Source organism: Misgurnus anguillicaudatus, chromosome 20 (assembly GCF_027580225.2).
Source record: "Misgurnus anguillicaudatus chromosome 20, ASM2758022v2, whole genome shotgun sequence".
Lineage (NCBI taxonomy): Eukaryota > Metazoa > Chordata > Actinopteri > Cypriniformes > Cobitidae > Misgurnus > Misgurnus anguillicaudatus.
This window is the reverse complement of record NC_073356.2, coordinates 29,938,427-29,962,217: the sequence shown is the minus strand read 5'-3', so window position 1 is coordinate 29,962,217 and position 23,791 is coordinate 29,938,427. Positions and strand designations below refer to the sequence as shown.

Below are 23,791 nucleotides of genomic sequence, written 5' to 3'. Positions count from 1 at the left end.
AACACTGAAAAAAAAAATCCTTTCAATTTACGTAATTTTAATGTGTACATCGGTCCCACATGATCCGATTGTTTAAAACCAAAATAATTTTCTCAAATTAATTTTTATGTGTCAGACCAAAACATTTTAATTACTTTAAGTAGTCTAATAGAAATATGTTGACTCAAAGTGCTATTTCTCTTTACTATAACACATTTATTTTGTAATGTATAAGTAATTTTATTATGTAAGGGGACTAGATTTTCATCTGTAATTCCAACATGCTTTTTTAATGCTTATATTATGGGATTATGTAACTCTAAAGCAATTTCATTATGTCTCTGGCACCAGAATAATCACCCATAATTATCCAAATGTTATTTATTTTTTTTTAAATACAAAATACATTTGCATTGGCATAAAAAGCAAAGAGTTTTGTACAAATGTTTAGTGATATTGAGGCAAATCACTGCTTTCAGATCATCAATTCATTTAAATCACTACACATTAATTCAATAACAGTCAATAACTATTACAACAATCAGCACATACATAAAGGGGCAATTTCCCAAACAGGTTGTAGATTAATCCATGACTCGGCCCTAGTTATATTAGGATATTTTTACAAAAATAAAGTTTACAAACAAACCTACCTTACAAAAACAACACTGGAGTACATCTTCAGACAAAACAATGGCACTGATATATGGCATTGCAAAAGTCTGGGACTAGGAAAAGCCCCATCTGTGAAACTGACCCAAATGTTTAAAATAGTTACTATCACAGTAGATTTAGAAGTGCTAAAACACAAACACTGCATTTCAAAGAGACATGCAAAACAGTAAGTACTATTATTTATAAAATGGATTTACAAACTGAAAATAACACTCCTTCAGAAAGTCAGAGCTACAGCATTTGTATAAACTGTTAATCAAAGATTCAACAAAAACAAAATACAACAACCATTTCCAAAATCGACTCTGAGCAGCAAACTGTTAATGTTTTAATAAGAGAAAACACTTAAAACAGATAAAAAATTCAAAAATGAGCAGCACAGTCTTTCTGATCCTTTCACTGAAAGAAACTGTTCGTTAAAGTTCTCAATGCAGTTTGGATTTCCTCAAAAATAAAGCGGAGATCAGGATAGCTCAGGTTTAAGGCATACATCAGCTCAAACACGATGTTGCAACACCTTCATGGCTTCCAGGACTATACAAAGATCCTCTTCTTCATCACAAGAAGCATGTTGTTTGAGAGCACAAATCCCAACATTGGTGTCTTTAAATGACCTCACTGATGCTGACTTCATCCATGCCCTGTACAAAACAAACAAATGTAGTTAAAGAAACAGAAAAAAGGTTACTGTTACAATAAAAGTGTCATTGGAAATTAGTACAATGCAAACAAATATAAATGTAAGTATACAGACCCATGTGCATTGCCACAGCATGCTACAATTGGTTACAAATACATGGGTTACAAAGCAAGGCAGCTGCACTGTCCACTGCTCTGGGGTGTGTGTGTTCACTAGGGATGCTCCGATCGATCGGCCGATAATGGCATTAAATGACTCGATCGGTGCTCGCTAAATCTGCCGATCTCATAAACCGATCTTTCTGTTTACTTTCTGTTTACATCAAAAGGATCCTGAATGTGGCTGCAATTAAAGACATTTTTTTACGTAGCACAAGCATTTTTACAACCCTTTGCTCATGTGCGGCGTGCAGATTTGTATGTCTCTCTTTGCCTTTTATACTTCATACGAATGCGTGTATATTTAATTAATACAGTGAAGTGTTTTATTTTCAGTACTTTTAGGAGACATAAGCCTTTTTAAAGCCATATTAAATTTCTCTATGCAGAATAAATATTTGTTGTGCTTATTTATTTGAGTCACTATTAAAACAATAATATACCTAATTACTGCAAGTAATATAACAAAGGCAACATCCGTGGTATTATTTTATCTAGAAAAAATTTAACAGTTACAGTCATCAAAGAGCTTGCATATCAGCTTTAAAAAAATCGGAATCGGCCGATCACGAAGATTACAAATCGGTGATTGTATCGGCTGCAAAAATCCTGATCGGAGCATCCCTAGTGTTCACTACACTGGAATGAGTTAAATAAAGAGGCCACGTTTCGAGTGTGTGCTACCATACCTGACAATCACATCAAAAGTGAATTCTCTCATTTTCTCACTCTCATGTTGTTACAGACCTGTATAAATGTCTTTGTTCTGATAAACATGAAGGAAGATATTTATTTTGAGAAATGTTTGCAACCAAACTGTTCATGAGCCCCATTCACTTCAATAGCATTATTTTTTCCCACTATGGAAGTGAATGGGGCTTATGATTGGTTTGGTTACAAACATTCCTCAAAATATCTTCCTTAGTTCTCATCAGAACAAAGACATTTATACAGGTTTGTAACAACATGATAGGGAGTAAGTGATGAGAATTTTTATTTTTGGGTGAACTACCCCTTTAAATCTTCCCAGGTGTTTTAATGACCGTGTGCCAAAAGATGTTGTAACTAAAACATACTAAACGTTCTGTACTTCCAACAATGTTTACACATTTTTATGTCAATGAATCTATATTACTTACTTCTGTCATTTGATCATTGATTGTTCCAATTCTTTTTGCTAGCTGTACTCATTTCTGATATAAGAGTTTCGTCAGGTTTTTTGATTGGAGGTCCAGGTGACACAGTAACATAAGACAGTAGTGATTCTTTTAAATTCAGCATTTATCTGAAAACAGATTAACCAACCATTGTATATTTCAGTTCTGTGAGTAAAAGAATAATAATTGTATATTAGTTACAAAAATAAGATATAGCTCCTAACAGCAGTACAAAAGTGAAAGAAATGACTTACCAATGCTTTTGAGTGTGTAGCGCATGCAAGGATGATGAACCTACAAGAGGAAATATTCAGAGGTGAAATCAACACATAACCTCAAACGATGAAGGTCACACATACACAGAACAATAATGAAATAAGTATTATATCTGTCATAGGACGTAAAGTTGGACAAAATTAGATCTTAAAACAACAAGGTTCTCTTCTGAAAGCGTCAGCTTTAAGGTGTGGCCACTTCAAAGCGATTTTTCTTTCAGTTAATATACCAGACGTCACGCGAGACATTTTAAAAAGCTTTTTCTAATAGAATCAAATGTTGCTCGTGGCGTAGCGAAGTCATGAATAACTGACGCGGGTCTGTTCATCTGATTAAGCAGACCGTTTGTTTCATACGCAATGTCATTATTAATGTAGTCAATTGATATCATCTGGTAAATTACTTACATGGATAACGTTACTCTGGACAGAATAACTTTTGGTTAGCGTTTTATTTGTCCTGATACGTTTCCATAGAACAGCTGAGTAAAAAGTGCCTCAAAAGTCAACTCAAAGCTGACAGTTTTCAACTCGGATAAAACTACCAAACGTGAAATAACGTTAAACAGCTGACATTTTTAAAACGCTGCGTTTTTCTTTATGAGCTTGACTGACTGTTAACTTACTCCACCAACCTCCTCCAAACTAATATTTACTACAAGTCATTGCAATGGCTACATATTGTAAACAAAAATAGTCTATCTAGTGAAGATATATCACGTATGAAGCGAACATAAATAAATAGAACTTACTTTAATAACGTGGTGTCCGTCTGAGAGAGTTCTTCTGACTGACTGACTGCTGCTGAGTCTTCATTTTGGCGCCCAAAACAAACGATCTTTATTCTTCTTTTATGGCAGTTGACGTCCTTTTCATTGAGCTATACTGCCCCTGCTGCTCAGGAGGTGCCGTTTTGTGTGCAAACCCAATTTTATTGCTTTAAGTATTCAATTCAATCAATTTTAATCAATGTGAGAATAATGTGTTCATTTTACATTCAAACAAAACATTTTAATCCTAATAAATTAAATTATGTTTACACAAGGAATATAAATATTTTGTGTTGCATATACATGTTTATTTTATTTAAATTCAAAGACCCACTAAGTCCATTTTTTTCAGTGAATATAACTCGCATGGATGAAACCAAACCGGTAATGTGTAAATTATACATTGCGCAATTTTATATTTTTGTAGCTACCATGAAGTAATTAGAAGGATTACATACTGCAGCCTAGTTTGAACACAAAAGTGTTATCTTAATAGGACCTGTTATGTGCCATTTAGCAGGCGCTTTTCATCCACGGTGAATTAGAGAGCAATAATTGTAGGAATGATCCCCCTGGGATGCCCTAAGGTTAAGTGTCTTGTTCAGGGGCACAATAGTGCTGGAGAAAAGGTTGTTAAATTTCTAATGACTGGGTCACATCAGGTCTGAGTGTAAATATTAGGCTACTCTAGACCAGTGTATCTAAAACATGGGGCTAGGGCCCATTTGGAGACCTCAACAAACTTTCAAGGGGGGCCTCGAGTTTAAAATTATTAAAAATTGAAATTATATATATATATATATATATATATATATATATATATATATATATATATATATATATATATATATATATATATATATATATATATATATATATATATATATATATATATATATATATATATATATATATATATATATATATGGTAGAAATTATGAGTGGGGGGTGTCCAAATATTGTTGTTCAATGGGGCGGTCATGGATTATTTTGCACTTTTTGAATAATAAACCTTGAAAATCTGCCAGAAATTTTAAACTGAGTGGACCTTGGTGAAATAGGGTGGACCTCAATGCCCAGGGGGCCACTAATGGGGGGGGGTAGGACAATTCTAAGGGTCCACACACTTTTAGGGCTCATGAGAATTTTTATTAGTAACAGTAATAGTTCTAATGTAATAAAAATGATAAATGTGCAGGATCGATATAAGGAAGTAAATAGGGATAGTTTACCCCAAAATGAAAATTCTTTAATCATTTGCTAGACTTCATATCATGCCAGACCTCTTTCTTCTTCAGAACTCAAATGATGTAACCAAACAATGCTGACCCCTGTTGACTTTCATTGTATGGACACAAAACCACTAAAGCCCGGAATACACTGCACGATTTTTGTCCTCTTATAAGATCATTACCTTATCACACTGTGCGACATGTATCGTTTAAACTCGGGTACGAGAGGCATGTAGACTGTACGATGATGACACGGAAGCTTCGGCGGCTGCGTCACACGTTGCACAACGTCACCAGCATGCGCTCGTGGTAAACAAATACCGGCGCGCAGGTCGTAGCAGCAAACACACTGTGTGGTGATCATGCCGAATTTCTGACACTGCCAGAAAACTATCGTAGGCTATCTTTGGACGTAAGACCGGGAAAACGGCCGTCTTTGAACCTCTCTCACTGTACGACATAGGACCACCGATGGAGAGCCACGATCACAGAAATCGCGACGATAGTTTCACGATGGCAATCTTTAGTCTGGGACAGCCAATTATCGTGCAGTGTATCCCGGCCTTAAGACATTTCTCAAAATATCTTCTTTTGTGTTCCCCAAAGAAAAGACGAGGATGAATAAATGACTAAGAATTTACATTTTTGAATCACTTTTTTTCTTCTATTTCCTGGCAAAGGTATTTGTGTCATTTTGGTTTTTGATAGAAGAGGTTATAATTCAAATATTGTACTGTACCATAATTCTCAAATGTAGTATTAATAGCTGGCGATTGGCACTATGCAATTTCACATAAACTTTGTAGTGGTTGACCGATATGGTTTTTTAATGTATGATACTGATATTAAGAAAGTTGTATGGCCGATATAACACAAATGTTATTACAGCAAATAAGAGACAGAAAATTGTTAAAACTACATAAACATAACATTTATAAATATACCCTTTTAAAATACTTAAAACATATTTACAATAGATATCTACCTGTTTCTTGACGTAAATGTGGGCGGCGCCATCTTTGAGCTTTCCTGTTTATGACTTCCTGTAAGCCACTAAAGCTAATGGTAGTCTATTGTGAAGGACATAAGTGTGCCGTTTTGACTGTCTGTTTAATGTTTATTATTAAATCCAGGAAGATCGACATAATTTGTGCAGTTAGGGGTTGTCATAATAGCTAATACAAACACAGTAAATCTCTACAAAACATTTGTTTTAACCAATACATGCACAAGAACTGAATGTGGTGCATACGCACTCATGATCTGTATTTGAAGAGTTTGGTTCCAAAACGCGATAAACGCCATTTTTGAAAAAAATGAGTTACTGCCAAAATCGGTATTATATCAGGTCAGTAGTTAAAAGCCAATAATAAATTTTACGCAAAATCCAATACCCGCCGTGATATTCTGTCATCTTTTCTCCCTTTTTTCCCAAAATGCGACAAACGCCACTACTGCTTTTTTACAGAACGCAATAAATCCATTTCTGATATTACAGCGGACCATTCACGCAATGTAAACAAACATGGCGGCGCGCTGAGTACACGGAGTCCTAGTTTTCCTCATCTACTTTGTACTTCGTGATCAACAAACAAAACAAAATAATACTTTAATAGCATTGCCAAACCTGTGATGGTTTTCTGTGACGGGAAAGAAACGTAAGCCATCAACAGCTAATAATTTCCGCGAGAGGCACTCGGTTGCTTGTTCTCCAGACAGCATCAAGCTTCTCATGCTAAAACATTGTGTTCTTACAAAGTAAGTGTTTTGGTTAATGCCATTAATGTTTATTTTTTAATCATTGTATACCACTAGTCAACTAAATAAATATAAAATGGTAAAGATGAATGCACATTTATACATTGATTTATTAGATTTATAGCATTTGAAATAAAAAACTGTCATGGATTTATTGCATTTTGTAGAAAAAAGAATTAGTTTTTATAATAAATCTTTGAAAATCAAGTTATGGATTTGAATTTTTTATGTTTTTATAACCTATATATGCTATGTGAAAGTTTGTAACAGAAAATAGTGGTTTTCATCTTGTCACTTTCTTGGTATAGAAAACACGTTTTTACCGAAATTTGTCAAAATGGATTTATTGCGTTTTGGAACCAAACTCTTCATTTACAAATCCATCCAGTAAAATCTTTTTCATAGAAACTGCCAGTAAACAATAAATACAATAATTGTTTAAAAACAACTAATATTATGCTGATAAAAATATGCTGATTTAGCTGATTTATTTGTTCTGCTACTATATATTATTACAAAAATGCGATTACAGTACAGAATATATACAACAAAATCTGCTTAGTTAATGTTTATAGTTCGTAATGTGTTTGCACGTACTTTTGTAATCTTTTAAATAAAAAGCAAATACTTTAAAAAGTAAGCAAATAATTTCATAAGCTCATGTCTACACCTAGTGCGCAAGAAAGCGATGTAATAATATTTTCATAAAATGAAAACAATACTAAATACATGAAGTAGTTTAATATGTTTATTATGGTTGTTCTAATAACTTACAATGTGTTGAATGAGAAAGATACTGCTGACTGTGTCGGACCGCGTGAAGCTCGACGTGTCGCTTTAACAAGTCCACTAAAAATTGCCGTTTAAAACCAGAGGGACAGTTGTGACATTTTAAACCAGCCCTTGAAAAGTTAAGTCTTGGTAAATTCCATGTACAAACTCTCGGCTGACTTTCCCATTGTAAAGATACTGGTATGTCTCTGTGCTTTTATATTTGTGCATTGAAGATCCATCACCTCCAATCAACAACAAGAAATTATTAAATCTATCTTCATATATCAAGCCACTTCTTAATTTCATCCTCACACTGGTTCATGGCAGGTGTAGTAAATATTAATTGTTTAAATCATGTTTTATGCGTGCTCCCACTACACTGTTTTCTACCGGCTGGATATAGAACCGGAAGCCTCGGACAGGAAGGGAAATACGTAACATCACTTACTTCCACATTTGAGAAAACGTGGATTTTAATGTGGATCTGACATTTCACAGTACTGTTTGAATAAGTGTGTTGAACCAGTGTGTTGTTGTGTGTTACACAACATAACGTCATGTTAAAAAGTAAATAATGATTGGCCATTTTACTGTCTGTCAGACTTTGGCTTTACATTGAGTGACACTGAGTGTCTTTTCATTACAAACAACAAATTGATTGAAAAGATTTATCGATGCAGATAAAAAATAGATATATCGGCAATATATTGCCGAATCACTACACACAAATATTTTCTGTATATTATGTGTGACTTTGTTGTTTTAAACTGCGTGATATTATTTTGAAGAATATTTGATAGTACAACATATCTTGTTTCTGTAGCTCATCTGGTAAACCATTACTGGCAATGCAAAGATCATAGGTTCAATCTTTCTGCATCACATATAATGATTAAAAAAATAGATTTAATGCACTGCAACTCTTTGGATGAAACCGTCTGCCACATGCATAGGTGTAAATGTAATGCATTATCAGGCAAAGAATTGCATTAGCAGCTCAAATGTTGTGGGTTCGACTCCCAGGGAACACACACTGAAAAAATGGATAGTTTTAATTAATTTTAAAAGAATGAGAAACTGAAACCTAAAATCAGTGAACACATGTATGTGCACGCTGCTGTATTTCCTCTCTTCTTTTCTTCCCTGCCTAACACACAGAGAGTGTGTTCGTGTAAACCTCCCCTTCCCCCATGTCTGTCTCCCTTTATGTCCCCCTCGCCCCCCTCACCCCACCCCAACCCACTCTCACTTACAGCCTGCGAGCACAATTTCAAGTCTCTATAAGAAAGAGTGAAGGAGAGCATGTCAGTGAGGTCGTGAGGGGGAGGGGCCGGCAGACAGGATTTGAAGTTCAAGTGCATGTGGAGAAAATGACCCAGAAGACGGCAAGAAGCGGGCTGGGAAAACCAGAGCGGATATGCGTTCCTCTTTCCTTTTTCCAAAGGTAGAAAAATTCGCCCTAGAGTTCAGAAGGTGGGATTGAACAAAACGAGCAAAGAAAATCCAACGCTAGGCGACGAGAGCAAAGGCAAGAAAATGTATTCCGGCCCCCTCCCCTGAACGCTCCTCTACGGCTCACTCCTCCTCCTGTGACCCCCCTAGCCTTCTTTCTCTATCTGTCGTTCCCTTTCCCCTCCCATCTCCTCATGCGGTCGCTGGCGTACACATGCGCCTTCACCGCCTCCCTCTCTCTTTCTCTCTCCGTCCCTCTCCCGCGGCTGCAGATCTCCTCGGCTTTCCTCTGGCAGATTCGGACGGAGAAACATGCGCAGCCACTCTGTGGTTCCCCCCTTTCTCGTGCCTCCCTTAAGAAAACCCTGGCCCCTAAAACGGCTTCCTTTCCTACTTGCCTCAGCGCCTGGTTACCATCCGCTCTCCGCTGACCTTTTCGTAGCAGTTTTGGGGAATTTTTGTTGACTGATTTTCCGGCCCCATCCCAAAATCTCAGCAGTTCAAAGTGTCAAAGGAGGGCGGAAAGCAGTCCGGGGCGCTGAGCGAACAGTAGGAAATGGGCTGATGGGATGGGTTAAAAAAAAATTAAGAGAAAAACGTGGTTTGGGAAGAAACGCTGAGAAGGGAGAAGTGACTGCTGCTGGGATAGCAGACGGGAGACCCGGAGGAACGAGAGACGAACGACCGACGAGATCAGCGAAACCGCGGGAAATGGAGGAGAAGACTCGACCGGCATTCCTGTCTTTTTGTTTTGTCCGCCTATTCTTTTTTTCTTGTTTTATTCCTATAATCCGATCTTGTTATTCTCACTTTTTCGTAGGTTATCTTTAAACTTTTCCTCTTTACTTGCTCCCCTTGTACAAATACACCCATCTCCTGATTTTTTTATTCACTTTTTATTGTTTCTCTTTAAATTCGCGTTTTGCATACTAACATTAACGTACAGTTTGTTTCTTACCTGCTTTATTTCAAATTCTCCGAATCAGTTCTTTATCTCTCCTCAGTAATGGTGTCGTTCATACCCGTAATTCCCTCTGGAATGTTTTAATATTTAGCAGAGGATGATATTGGGGATATGCAGCTTTTATAGGCATCAGCGAAGGATTGAATTAAAGAGACGCATGTCCGATTTAATATCTTATAGTAGGATGTTTAATGCTGGTAGCATTATGCAGATATTGCATCCGTTTGCGTTATGTGTTTCCGTTAGATGTGATGGGGTGTATGCATGTGCATTTTTGTGTGTCGGCGTATGTGTGTGTAAGTGGGTGTGTGTAGGTCTCCATGCGTGCTTGAACATGCAGGAGGGCAAACTGTGCTTGGAATTGTGGGGGTCGCCCATGCTTCTGACTTGCGTTCCGATCCCAGTATGCCCCTACGCATGCCCCCAACTTCCTCCGTCCATCATCCCTTCATCCGGGAACCCCCGCAACTGTCCATCCATCCGGTCGTCTGCTAGCTCGGGGACCAGAGACAATAGCTGCAGATCGCAGGCCCGAGTGTGCATGCGTGCCATAGTTTTTGTAGAATAAAAACATATTTGGAAAAGTAACTATGACTGCCTCGGACAAAATTATCGGTAACGCTAATGAAGAGCGACTTAGCTCGTGATATGGCACACGTGAGTAAGTACAGACTGGGCATCTCATGCAGCGGTTTGCCCTTTGCGTTGAGGCATTTAGTCTGTAAATGCATGAAAGCGAATCCTGTTGAAGATGCATGAACAGAGGTGTGTATCTCTGGCTGTGTGTCGTGATTTTTACATCTCTGCGGACAGCGCGGAGTGCTCTATTTCTTGTGGATGCAGTTTTTGTTGGTTATGGTCACATCTCTCTGCATTATCGTACGGAGAGTGTATCTGTGGTTTGAATTATACTACATAAAGCTGGTACAGTAGGTGTAACTTTGTGTGTATGTGTGTGTCTGTGAGAATAAGGGTACGATTGTGTGTGTGTTTCTTTGCAAGTTTGGCTCTGCATTTTGGATTATTATTATTGATACGAATATTAGGAGTATTTTGTTCGTAATAATATTCATTAACAAAATGCACTGTATGTTTCTTTAAGGTAATCTGAAACCTCACAGGCAGCCCATGATGTATTTCTGAGTGAAACGGGATATTCGGTGAGAAAGAAATATAGGGTGGGACTTGATTTCATTGATCTTGAATTGATTGGTTTATGAAAAAATAGGCATTTCAAAATGAAAGGCGAGTTTGCTATAACATTATATATGAGTTGAAAAGTTATTATAGAGGAAATCGTAATTTTTTTTTAAATCAGTGATGAATTGTTTTCATAAACCAGGAAATTAAAACTTCACTGAATTTACAAAATGATTTACAATGACTGCACTAGACTGCAATATTTGATAACTAAATGATGCAATGTGCGATACAATGGTCAAGAATTTTTCAATCAAGATTCTTGCTGGTCAAGAATGCATCAATCTAAAACTTTGACTATACACATAACTTGTATGCAGTATTAAAATCATCCAGTTACTGCAAACCATATGCATATTTGCAATATTTCAATAATTTCGATATGCACCACAATGTATAGGTCTTATATACAATCTAACTGGTTTTAAAAAAACATTTTCATTAAATAATATGACAGAAGGCATTATTTGCCTGTTAATTTATGCATTTATTTTAAGTGCCTGGCCACAAATAAAAAATGTAAAGGACATTTTGTTTGTGGATGGGACAGGAGAACATATGAAGAGTTTGGTTCCAAAACGCTTTAAACAGCATTTAAAAAAGAGTTACCTCAAAATCAGTATTGTATTACGTTAGTAATAAAAAGTTAATTCTTAATTTTACACAAAATCCAATATCCGCCGTGTTATTCTGTCATCTTTTCTCCTTTTTTCCCCCAAAACGCGATAAACGCTAGTCCTCCTTTTCTGCAGAATGCAATAAAACCGCTCAACAAATCACAACGCACCATTCCACGCATTGTAAACAATAATGGCGGCGCTTTGAATACACACAAAATCCTAGTTTTCCTCATCTACTTTGTACTTAGTGATCAACAAACAAACAAAAACAAAATAGTAATTTTGTTGGCAATGATAAACCTGTGGTGGGTTTCTTTGGCGGGGAATAAATGTAAGCCATTAAAATCGAATAATGTACTTGAGAGGCACTCGAGCGAAGGAAAATGCCGGCTGTTGCTTGTTCTCCCGACAGCATCAAGCTTCTGTCATGCTAACACATTGACTCCAGGGGATCTTATGAAAAACTTACCATTATTTTACTAGAAGTCAATGAAAATCGGGCAGGACCAAAATATTTTACAGCTGATCGCTGTCAAAAAAGTTCAGCGACGACATCTCAACAATGACAGTGTTCTTAATATGACAAAGTAAGTGTTTTGATTAATGCCATTAATGTTTAATCAGTGTATACCACTAGTCAACTAAATGAATATAACATGGCAAAGATGAATGCACATTTATATATTGATTTAATAGATTTATAGCATTTAGAAAAAAAACGTCATGCATTTATTTAGTTTTGTGGAAAAAATAATCAGTTTATATAATAAATCTTTGAAAATCAAATTATGGATTAGAATTTTTTATTATTATAACCTAAAGATGCTATGTGAAAGTTTGTAACAGAAAATAGTGGTTTTCATCTTGTCACTTTCTTGGTATAGAAAACACATTTTTACCAAAATTAGTCAAAATGGATTTATTGCGTTTTGGAACCAAACTCTTCACATATTCTTGGTATTGTGTTTATCACTTATTGTGTTCCTGTCATGTGTTACAATTTTTGCAAAATATATCTCAGACATTTTATATGTATAATGTCAGATTTAACAAAGAGCTTGATATTCCTTACCCTACGCAAATATAAAATCCATTATCTTCAGGAAAGCATCTTGACAGTGGTTTAGCCGTCTGCTTTCTGTGATTGGTCGCTTGCCATGGCCCGTTGGTGCATGCTGTGCATTTGTGCCATGACCCCAGCCTGACCCCCTTGGCACCCAGAGGGTCTTCAGAGAGATAAACCGGGCGAGAGGAAAAGAGGGTGGCGGATCAACTCAAAGGCGCTTTGATATAGAAATTTAGATGAGGGAAGTGTCTGGGTCTACAGCTAGACGACGAGAGCGGCGGTGGAAAACAGCTCGCGGTAGCTTTTCATCGTTTGATATCGAGCCATCGGCTGCCGTTAAGGAGACTTTCCGGAATATAAAGCCATTGATTTCAGCATCAGAAGAAAGAAAAGAGCGCAGGAGAGATTATGCCAGGGTGTTAGGGTCCCTGGTGTTATGAAATATTACTCGTACCGCCTGTCTGTTATGTAACGTTACATAACCCAGGCTTCCACGGTACTGTTATTAAAGCTCAACTTGTGATCGGGGGGGTTATTCGAAACGTATGGATTGAGGCAGAAAAAGTACTTTAATGAAGTATACGCAACTACATCATTATATCATCTTGTGATACAGCCCAACAGAGAGAAGTTATTACGGATTTTAAAATATACTGAAGGTCGAGATTTTAGGGATTAACCATACAACACTTCATGTATTTTCTTCTGCTTTTTAATATATTTTGAGACGTAGCAGACCAAGTACCCTTGTATAAAATTGGGGTCGACTTTGTCCCGATCCAGTATCTGTTTGGCAGAATGAGTGTTCAGGAAACATGTTGAAAGCAGTTGTAATTGTTGTATTCGGAGTATTTTGTGTAATAGAGACATTTCACTTTATAGTAGTTTTAATGTTTGTGCATTTATTGGGTCAGTTTGATCATTTAAATTTTTATTCACATTCAAGAATAATTCAATTACATTCTTCATCATGTGTATCTGGCTATACTATAGCACAACTTCTCATTGTGTCTTTCACACTGTCCTGTTTCTCCTTTCCCACCCCCTCCTTCTCTCCATCATGCATGTCTTATTCATAATGGATGAAACTCAACCACATACTGTATCATACTGTAATGGATTGCATACACCTCAGGATATCCCCAGTCTGTGGACAGTGTTGTTTTTTGGCTTTAAGAGAGATGGATGAATGTTGATGAAAGTGAAATAGCTCATGAGGAACCTTTAGTTACCCCTCACTGATACTATGGTAAATACCCCTACTGCTTAGAAAGAATGTACTCAAATATCACTAACAAATGTCCTGTAGTCAAATGTACACTCCAAAAAATAAAAAAAATTGGATCAAAAAGGGACGAACCCAGCCGGCTGGGTTGTTTTGACCCAAAATGATGGGTTGTTTAACACATTGGTGGGTCAAATATAAAAATTTTCTTGGTTAATTTTAACCAAGAGGCAACCTTCCGATCTCTCTGATGAAGCCAACATGGAAATGACTTAAACTGCAATTTGTCGACGGGTCAGCTCAAAAAGGGAATCAATTTCCATAGACCCCCATGTTAAAATGCCTAACTTTACAGAAAATGTTTACAGCCTGGTACAGAAAGGGTTGGTGGTCTACATAGCTAATTTTGCCCTTCATGACAACTGTGCGGTCGCCGTGATTTCACCAGGAAGATGTGATCCTGGATCAACATTTTTTGTTGATCCTGGATCAACGTTTTAATCAAAGATACCCCGACCTACCCTTAACTCAAACCCTAACCATTTTTAAACCCTCAAATTAGTGTGAAATAATAGTTTGAGGAGTATTTCTTAAAAGCCCCTAACCCAATCCTAAATCTAACATACACACTAATCTTAATCCTGCAATCTGGTTGGTTAATGAAAATGTTGATCCAGGACCAACAATGGTGTTGATCCAGGATCACATCTTACTTGATATAATCACGTTCACCACAACGGTGCGGGGGGTGAATTTTTTTTGTAACTCATCCGTTTAAATTATATTAAGCCTTAAAGTCCTCAATAATTAAGGGGGTGGCTATAGGTGGATTGCCGCTGCTGTCCGCTCAGCGCCACCCACATTCCGCATATTGGGCATTTTTGGTTATCCGGGAATGACACGTGGTTACGCGTTTGGCAAAATGGCGATGACTGACCCCACCCACTTTTGGCTTCAAAAACGCTCTTTTAAAACCTTCACTGAAAAAAATGACTCATTGAATTTAATCAATTTTTTTAAGGTAAGTGGTTGCAATCAATTTATTTAAGCTACATTTAAACAAAAGTTTTATATTTTATTTTATGTTACTAATCTTTTTTGTTTAAATGTAGCTTAAATAAATTGATTGCAACCACTTACCTTAAAAAAATTTATTAAATTCAATGAATCATTTTTTTCAGTGTACGTCATGGACACTACGTCCATGTTTTATACAGTCTACGATTTCAACCCAGCTGCCGGGCTCGTAAAAACCCAAGCATTTTGACATGAAAATGTAAAAAAAAAATTGGTACACTGAAAAAAATGATTCATTGAATTTAATAAAAATTTTCAAGGTAAGTGGTTGCAATCAATTTATTTAGGCTACATTTAAACAAAAGTTTTATATTTTATTTTACTTTACTAATCTTTTTAGTTTGAATGTAGTTTAAATAGGTTGATTGCAACCACTTACCTTAAAAAAATTGATTAAATTCAATGAATCATTTTTTTCAGTGTACAATTGGTCATTGGGACATTACCTTTATAAACAGATATGTATACGTTTGGTACCAATATGTACATTTGAGGCACTTATGAACAAAGGGGCACTTTTTATGGAATTGTCCCATAGCTTTTCTACTTACACTGCAAAATGACTTACTTTCTTAGTTTTTTTGTTGTTTTTAGTAGAAACATCTAATAACTCTCAAATCAAGATGTATTTTCTTGATGAGCTAAAATTCCTAAGAAAATTAGTCTAGTTTTATGACAAAAAAATATACAATTTAAGTAAATTTGTGCTTCAAACAAGCAAAAACATCTACCAATGGGGTGAGAAAATGTAGCTTGAATTAAGTGTTTAAGAAAAAAGAAAACTTATTTTAAGATTTTTTTGCTCACCCCATTGGCAAATATTTTTGCTTGTTTTAAACACAAATTCCCTTAAATTGTATATTTTTTGTCTATAAACTCAACTTATTTTAGTCATTTTGCTCATCAAGAAAAAGCATCTTAATTCAAGATTTTTTAGATATTTCTACTGAAAACAAGACAAAAATACAAAGTAGAAAGTCATTTTTTGCAGTGTATTGTTTTGCGAGAGTGTGCCTTCTCCAAATTTACATATATTACCGGATAAACAGTGCATTATCAGTGCCAAGGTCATGAGTTACATTCCCAGAAAATGATTGTATTGGAAAAAAATGTGAGTCAATTTGGATAGATAATAAGCATCTGTCTTATGCAAATATGTAAAATATATAAAATATTTCAGACTTTACCACCACTATATTACTATGAGCGAATGAAATGGTACATTTAGCAACAAGAAATTAACCTTCATAAATAAATAAAACAAACAAATCAAAAACCATACAATTATTTTGCTCAATATCAAGTTGTATTCAATACCCAGATTTGCTACTAAGGTTACCCAAATTTGCTACCAGTTCTCCCTGAGTTTTTTTTTTTAATTTTCAGAAATTATAATAATAATTTGAAGTTCGGTTTCAACTTAATGTGGTTAGTGGCAGCTTGTGACTGCTCTTCCGAGAAGCGCAAATTCAAAATATGTGTTCGGAGTGTCATTGTTCGTGTTTTCAAAATTTGTGTTCGTTGCGTCATGTGAACCATGTTTTGTCAAAATAAGTGCCTGCTGCACACGCGTCAAAACCGTTTACGATAAAAGAGATGCTCATGTTCACAAAAGTATCTGGCAAACGCGAACGTCTTTTTTATCATAAATAAATCAAATAAGAAGCATATTATTCTTGGAGAATGAAGATATCAAGAAGTTATTTAGGAGAAGTGTTAACTAGCTGGGTTTAGACGAAGGATGAAATAATGCTCAGTTTTTTTTATCTCAATGATAAAGATGAGAATCTGTCGTGTTACATTCTCTAAAGTCTTAGATCTTCATGCATGTTTTTCCTCGGGACTTCATCAGGATGACGTTAGAAATGTATTCTGTTTGATTTCTGGAGTTCCAGAAATGAAGCAGAACCATCAAAAGATCTTGGTGTCTGTGTCAAAAACTGGCTGATACTTTGATGTCTCAATTCTCACGTAGCCACAGGATGCGTTTAAACTCAGCAGCGCTCTGCTAGCGTGCAGCAAGATGAATTCTTTGAGAAAGATTAAAACAAAACGCTATGGGGAACCGTGTCAGCTGAGGTCTGCTGTGCTTGTCCGAGCTTGAAAGGAAGCCAAACGAACACAGGTGCATCAGTGTTATTTTGGCTTATACAAAGCTGACGATTTTCGCTTCGGAAAAATCAAACAATCATTACTGTTCCTATATAAAGAAGGAGTTTATAATTGCAAAAGTCTGTGTTGACAGAAAAAAGACTTCAAGCTGTCAGTTTTGAATTAGTTACTATAAGCAGATGGTCATGTGGTTCGGTGCCAATATGAAGGAGATTTGTTATCAGACAGATGTAAAATTGTTAATTGGCATGGATCTTTGCCAGACGATTTCCGCAGATCTGAACGCTTACCATTCCAACACAATCTCATGGCAGTTCGTAATGATTTTACAAAATCGTACGACCTCACTCGTACATTTTAATACGATCTCCAGTGACGTTTATTTAGGGGTGGAGCTTCATTCTTAAGCTTCTTTCTAATAAACGTCCTTAAGTAGTCCCTAAAACAATTAAAAATATTTGCACGCCACTTGCTTGTTTGTTTATTATTTGTTTATATTGGCATGTATAATTTATGCTTCCAACTACCAACAATAATTATGCCTGGCACATTTTAATATACATGTAAATCCAATCTGCAGCTTTCCCCCAAAAATCAACGCAACAAGCTCAAAAACATTTAGGTTCTGTCTGGCAATAACTGGCAACAAATTTGTATGTTTTGAGAACATTGCGGCTCCATATCACCTCTCGATTTAATCCTCTCAAGGATCCCATAATTATTCTTTTCATCGCGTGTTGACGTATCATCCATTCCTGCATCCAAGAGCATCAGGGCTGTGCTGGGAGGCTGTGCGTAATTCTTTATTCAGACACGCACTCGATACAAACTCACAGCGGCGTGTGATTCAGCCAGATGTCTCAATTAGCCGAATGATACAATTTCCAGTCACTAGCTTAAAACAATGCATTTGGAAAACATGGGCTGAAAATTAAAGAGGTTGTTTACCAGTTTAAAGTATCAGGTTCATTGTTCCCGCTAATTCGATCAGGAGGCATTTTTGAAAAACATTGAATATGCATCTGAAGCAAATGGAGGATTGCTATAAAGGGAGGGTATGTCGAAATGTTATATAATGTTATATTTAATGTTCCCATGTTATATAATCTCTCCATCACATGAAAAACAGAGTGCCAGTACTCCGCTTATGCAAAATTTACAGAGACCTCATAAAGATATTTTTGAATGAAGTTTCAGACACATGTGCAAACACGGATGTTTTGCAGCAGGTGAATCAGAAAGAAATGCATATTCAAAGATGTAACCAATGAGTACTAGCTATCTGATTTGTTTTTGTTTTGCTTCATTCAGTTTAGTTTCGTGAAGTATCTTCTCAATTTTCTCAATAGATTTTAAGTTTTGCGTCATGCTGTTTTCGAGAACATGCTGTTTGACAATCAGAAATAAAGGAAATTATATACTTTTACATTTAGTTTATAGGCTAAAATGGCCCTGCTGTGAGCATTTGAGCTGCACTTAAATGTGCCGCTTTAATCCATTGTACATTAGTCGACTGCTGTGCTCACTAATTCACACACAAACTAGTTCTTTCCCGAATACATGTAGCCTGAATCACAATGGTATGTAAGATGGTGAACAACTTATATTTAACTATTCCCATTCAAGGCTACAGAAAATTGACTTTGGTGAAAACATGGTTTTGAGTTATAAAACGAGTGGAAAATATGTTATTTAATAGATTGTGTTGTGTTTTTGATCATTGGCAATATCTATGCACACTTAATATTATTTTTAAGCCAGCATTGGTGGGTCAAAATGGGACGAACCCAACCCATTGGGTTGTAATTTAAACCGTTTCAACCCCAAAATAACATCCCTTTGACACCTGAATCATCTTCTACCTGTTATTTAATTCAATAATGGTCATTTGCTCCATTTATAAATATGTTAAAATAAAAAATGCTGTAGTTGTTTCGAACCATGGCTGGGTAAAATATAGGCAAACCCAACCGTTGGGTTAAAATGAAACTAAGCCAGTCTGTCAAATATAAAAAAATTCTTGATTAATTTAAACTAAAAGTTGGGTTTGGCCATATTTTATCCAACCATGAGTTGAAAAAACTCCACTTTTAATGATGCGTTCACACCAGCCGCGGTAGAGGCGTCAAGCGCGAGTGATTTAAGTGTTAAGTCAATGTAAAGACGTGTTGACACGCGTCTGGATGTATCGCGGCGCGATTGAGGCGTTTAGCGTGTCGCGAATGAGGGGTGTAGCGCGGTAGACTCGCGTCTAGCGTGAATGGCATTGCTATGGGAAATGCACAATTGAAAAATTTGAATTTTGGCAGAAAAACGCGCTGCGTTAACTAGGGTTGTTATCATCATCCATCGTGATGGTTGACTGACGACACCGCGGCTGGTGTGAACCCACAGTAAGTGTACATTGTCAGAAAAAATTGTCAAATATGTACCCCAGCTGTCACTAGGGCAGCAGTACCCTTTAAAAAGGTCGTAATATGTACCGTTAGGTATCGAAATGTATACATTTGGTACTAATATGCACCTTTGAGGCACTAATATAAACCAGTAAGGTGCTAATATGAACTCTTTATGAAAGGAGTCATATTTTGACCATTTATTCTAACAGTGTACATCATGCATTTGGCAGACGCTTTTATCCAAAGCGACTTACCGTGCATTACAAATTTTATCCATATTTATAATTTATTGGTTTACACGTTGGGCTACAGGAAAACTATATACTAATATTGACTGTCACTGATATAACAAATATGACTATATGATGATCAAATAATTTTTTTTGCTAATATGTAGGTTGGCTATGTCTGTTTAATATCTTCACTGCGTATGAATAAATGGCATTGAGAGTGTTATTTGCTGAGGGAATGACATTTCACTTTAGGGAAGGTAATGTGTAAAATGCACTGCGGGGATGTGGTCTGTGTGAACATACGCTTCTTTGTACAAGTAATAATTATAAAATTACAGTTGTGGTGTAAGGGTTAACATCCGACGCTTTCTGGGAACGTGTCCGCGTGTTTTTGTGTGTGTTGGAATGCGTCCAGGCTGATGCAGTGAATTCCCCAGCGCCGCGTAAGTCGTACCTCTGACAAGACTCCGCCTTGCGTTGGATATCTCTCTTCCTTTTTTATAGTTTTCTTTTTCCTCTATTGTTCTTCACGTGTCAGTATCTTCCTGCTCGATTTCCCTTCCCCCCTTTTCCTCCTTCTTTTTTCTCACCAACCTCCTGCATTACCCCATGTGCTCTGTCTTTCTCTCTCTCTCTATTTCGCACATGAATTTCAAACCCTGAGGTGCTGGGGGTTGGGTGTGAGCGAGACAAGGAGAGAGACTGTACTTCTGTGAAAGAGGGCGTGTATGTGTGTCCTTTATATTCATGCATGCGGTACTAAAATTCCCATGCAGATACTTGGTGCGTGTGTTAGCAGTGCAAAGGTCATAGGTTCGATTCCCGTAAAATATATGGCTTGTTATGCACATGTAGTTGCTTCGGATGAAACCGTATGGCAAATGCATGAATGTAAATGTGTGTTTGAAGGAAACAGAGAGTGTCTGTTATCAGTGCATGCGAGTGCCTGGTACTGTTGGTCGTGTCTGCTTTGAGGCTTGCATTCCCAATGGGCTGCACATCTGTCACAATTTGGTTGTTCGGTTCCTTGTAACGTCGAAGAAAGGCTTTGACGTTCACTTTGTTACTGTGTTACGCACTTAAAATGTGTGTAACTCATTTTGTGTAAGCAATCTTTAAAGTTGCATTGATCTGAGAGGCGAAAAAGAGTTCTGGTATTCTTGTTGAAATTCACATTTTATGAGCATTATGTATTCATATTCCACATTTAAAGGATTAGTCAATTTTCTTAAAAAAAATCCAGATAATTTACTCACCACCATGTCATCCAAAATGTTTATGTCTTTCTTTGTTCAGTTGAGAAGAAATTATGTTTTTTGAGGAAAACATTCCAGGATTTTTCTCATTGTAATGGACTTTAATGGACCCCAACACTTAACAGTTTTAATGCAGTTTAAAATTGCAGTTTCAAAGAACTCTAAACAATCTCAAGAGGTCAGGGATGACGTATCGAAACTACGCCCCAATGTTTACAAGTGTGGAGAAAGAGGACCGTTCCGACGTTGTTGTATGTCGAATTATACTAATTAATGTCTTTGTGTCCGTTTATTGTTTAAAATGGTCCGCAAATGTGTGTTTCATATATGTAACACGTGACCTTTTGACGCCATTACGCAACTACGTGAGGTCGCGTTGGCGCGTAACAGCCAGAGGAAGATGAGAAGTTGTGGTTTACATTTTGGATGACATGGTGGTGAGTAAATTATCTGGATTTTTTTTTTTTTAGAAAATGGACTTATCCTTTAAGCTTAAATTTTATAAATTCACAGTGTACACTGCAGTCTCCAGGCTCACGTATTCACCAACAGCAATAAATTAAAGGGATAGTTCACCCAAAATCATCTTAGTTGGTCAAAATGCTCTTTAACAAGACAGGTTAGTTATTGTCATCTCGCTGCCTGGTTTACTTTTGTGGGAAGACTAGCGTGTTGTCACGTCATTTTCTAATTACTGTACCAGTGTGCGCTTCGCCACCGACCTCGAGGATGGATTTCAGATGGGAATCAGTAGTCGCGAATGTGTAGTTTATTTTTAATAGGAGATATGCGGAAAGCAACAAAACGTGGGCGGTTTCAAAGGTGGAGCAGATGCTCGTGATTTTCAAAAGATGAAAATATTTACACTAAATGCTGCACAAAACTCTTCCAATACATTTGCTGAGTACAATGTAAAAAAATCACACACAGTCTTTTTGCGCTATAGTAAACAGAGTTGTTTTGAATAACACACTGGAAAAGGGACAGGCGTGTCATGAGCATTACAGTCCTGCTCTGCTGTTTATGTGATTTGAAGAAAACATGAGTAGCTTACTACGAAACACTTTTCTTGAATGGATATATTTATTTACTTTATTTAATAATATTTTATACATCATATCTTCATCGAGTAATTTAAGTTTGAGTTGTAAATTTGACTGCCTTTGGACTATTGGAAATACTGGATAAGCTGAATATTACTATTATTTTACTGTTATGTAACAATTTCTCATATTTATTAATTATTATATTAGTTGCAAGATGATTTAAGCAATTTTTTAAAGTTGCTGGTTAAAAGTTAATGCTTAATGGCATGGTTTTGATGTAATATTTATAGGGTTGGGCGATTGAACGATATCGATATGTGCCGTCAATACACCTTTATCGATAACGATTAAAAAAACCCCGCTTGATATGACGCCTGTAATGCATTGCGTAAACTGCATTGGACTACATTACATTGTCATTCCTAGATCTTAAACAGCCTAATGTATGCCCTGATAAAGGAGCGTGCAGCAAGTAACAAGCAAACAGCCAATAACAAGTGTTGCTGTGGGGTTCAGTTGCGTCATTGCCATGTAACAGGAAAAGCATGAAAACATGTAAAAATGAGTGCTGTGTCTGAGGAGATTGTCAAAAACAAAAGGAAATGTTAGCTCGCCAGTGTGGTAGTTCTTTGTTTTTTTGCTTCTGACCAGCATTGGAACAATGTTGTGTGTAGGCGGCGCATACTGCAGGGTTTCCCGGAGAAAAATTGTTAGTTAAAGCAACACCAAAGAGTATTTTTTACCTTAAAATAACGTTTCCAAAAAAATTTCAGTCATTCATCCACTCGAAACGGGGTGAACGGCACTTTCACATTCGCTTTGCAGCCCTCTATCGGCCAAAACCACACTAAAGAAGTTTCCAACCGACGGGTTGCGGTCCTGTAGTTTGAGTGAAAACTACAAAAACTTGCTTTAACCTACAGTCCAATCAGAGCCAGCTATGCTGCATTATTTACGACAGTAGTAATGGACAATTACGCTTCTAACCTGTAGGGGGAGCAAAGAGCAAAAAGTCTTTGGTGTTGCTTTAAGGCGTCGGGGGCGTGGCAATCAAAGGGGCGGGGTGTACGCGTCCTGATGCAAATTTATTTATTTATTATTAAAAACACTCATATAAAACAGAAAATGAACACATACTAGATTATTAATGAATTAATAACATTTTAGCCCAGCCCTAAATATTTATATAAATACTTAGCCTAAATGCTCATGTATTTTACAGTATGAGTAATGTGATATGGGTGGTGGGTTATTCATCAAAACAAAGAAATGTATACAGTTTTGTAACAACATGAGGGTGAGTAAATGTTGACAGAATTTTTAGGGGAACTATCCCTTTAATAATTTGTAAAATATGCATGTCCATGAGTTCATGTTTGGGCTCAAAATTAGGACCGGGGGGTTTTTGGTAGTTTTGCATTATGATACGAGTGAATATTAGCAAGATTTCCCAATAGTATTTGAGATCGGTTGAACCTGAAGCAGTGCATGACGTCAGACTTAACAAGCGGATTGCCTCCATATGACAAAATGCTTTATTTTTTCTTAATGTTCAGATAAGAGTGATATAAATTCAATGCAAATTTGTAAACCATTCGTCTTTAGGTAAGCGTATAAATGTTATTTAGTTTCTAAAGGACAGTGCTCCGTGAAAGAAATTAGATCTTTAAACAAAATGTATAGACGTGTAATGACTTTACATCTTTAGATTAGGTATCTTTTC

General features: G+C 36.5%; 1 long non-coding RNA gene across 1 annotated transcript in view; it reads left to right on the top strand.

Annotated features, from left to right (window-relative positions):
• The first annotated feature begins 10,335 nt into the window (after nt 1–10,335).
• The window catches only part of LOC129455736 (uncharacterized), a 33,151-nt gene continuing 19,695 nt past the window's right edge, over nt 10,336–23,791 (top strand). The window contains exon 1 of the long non-coding RNA XR_012359784.1: nt 10,336–10,994. This is a non-coding gene — a long non-coding RNA (uncharacterized lncRNA). The remainder of the gene's footprint in view (nt 10,995–23,791) is intronic.